Raw genomic sequence first — 1642 nt, 5'->3', positions numbered from 1 at the left:
CATGCACACATGTATTTACGTATGTATGCGTATGTAAGCACGGTTTCTATCATCAAACGAATCTGCTTAAGTGCACATATCACATCAAGGTGCTGATAATCCATTTCCAAGATGTGTATGAAAGTAAGCTCTGGGGATCCATTGAATAAAGAGAAAGAAGATAACAAAGAGGGCGGATGTCAGATGGACACAGAAAGAGGAGGACGCAAGGTTGTAAGAAGCGGAAAAGCTGAATAGATTCTGATTCAAAAGCCTTTGATATGCTAATGGCGGCAGCAATCGGCAATGCTAATGTCCCTTTACTCAAGGACATAACATAATTTTCACAGCTGTAGTAGCAGGATGAATTGATAACTTCGCCGCAATCTAAATATACCCAGAGAAGAATGGCCGCAAAACAGGAAGACTCAACAAGTCCAAGGTAAAGAAGTGAAACTTAAAAATTCCTTCTGGGAAGACTCCCCACGTTATTTTCTTCCTGAGGAGAGAGTCCCTGCTAGAATGACATTGTTAGTCGGTACTTAGAGACTAAAGCACACTACTTCCGCCAGGCTTAGTTTCGAAACACCTTGTTTAACAGAATCATCTTGTCGTGTCAGTTTGTACCAAAGACAAAAATCAAGGCGTTTCTCAAGTGCGGTCCCAATTCAAAACAATTTACCGGACAGCTGAGATGAAATGGTCAATGGTCTTCAGTATGATGAATAGATAATTCATTGAACTGGTTAACGACATGCTATTCTTTAGACGCAATTGCACTGCTGAGTATTTTGTCATTATTATGCAGAATTTAACATTTATTTTCCCATACATTGATCATCATGATTTTATCAAGATTTCCAGATGAGATTACTTTTTATGTATACTTTAGATGATATTAATTTCACAAGTATATGCGTCCACTGGTTTGATTGATGTAGCAATAATCAGAAAATCTTTCTTGATTCGAACTAATATTAGTAAATAAGATGCATTTTGAGATTTTTTTTTTTTTTTTGTATGATTTAAGGATATTTCTTATATGTTTTTCAGTTGCACAGGTATTCTATCGTTAGGGTTGATTTATCCTGTAAAAAGTGGCGGATCCCAAATGTTCGAAAGATACTGCATAGGAGGATAATGTAAACTTGTGAGAGAGTCTATATATATAATCTTGGCACATCATTGTCGTTCTCGAATATTTACAGGAAATCAGATGTCCATATAATTTCAGCGGATGTTTTTGTTGTCAGTGTTAAAACGGTTGTGTTTACTTTATTGCCTGGAATATTCTCATTATTCTTTTGTGGGGGTGAAATTTATCACATTAAGGGGGCAGTTACATACCTTCCCTTCATGGATTCACAACTGCCTGATTTTTTCCCGTCACACGTTTATTAAAACGAATATACAGCTGTTTAAGACCATTCTATACCATATTGCCAACATTATTGTATCTGAATTCCGCTAAACAACTAGTAAACATAACATTTATTTCAGCTTATCTCGTTTGCAGGATACTGATATACAATAATGCGGTCTTATATCACGTACTGACGTAACTCTTCTTTTTAAAATATTAGTTGCAACTCACGTAAAGTAATGTACTGGTATCATACAACTTGAAGATATGTGTTCATTGGAAACTGGCATTGCTCTTGTC

Source organism: Penaeus monodon, chromosome 23, assembly GCF_015228065.2.
Source record: "Penaeus monodon isolate SGIC_2016 chromosome 23, NSTDA_Pmon_1, whole genome shotgun sequence".
Classification (NCBI taxonomy): Eukaryota; Metazoa; Arthropoda; class Malacostraca; order Decapoda; family Penaeidae; genus Penaeus; species Penaeus monodon.
This window is presented reverse-complemented; position numbering follows the sequence as displayed.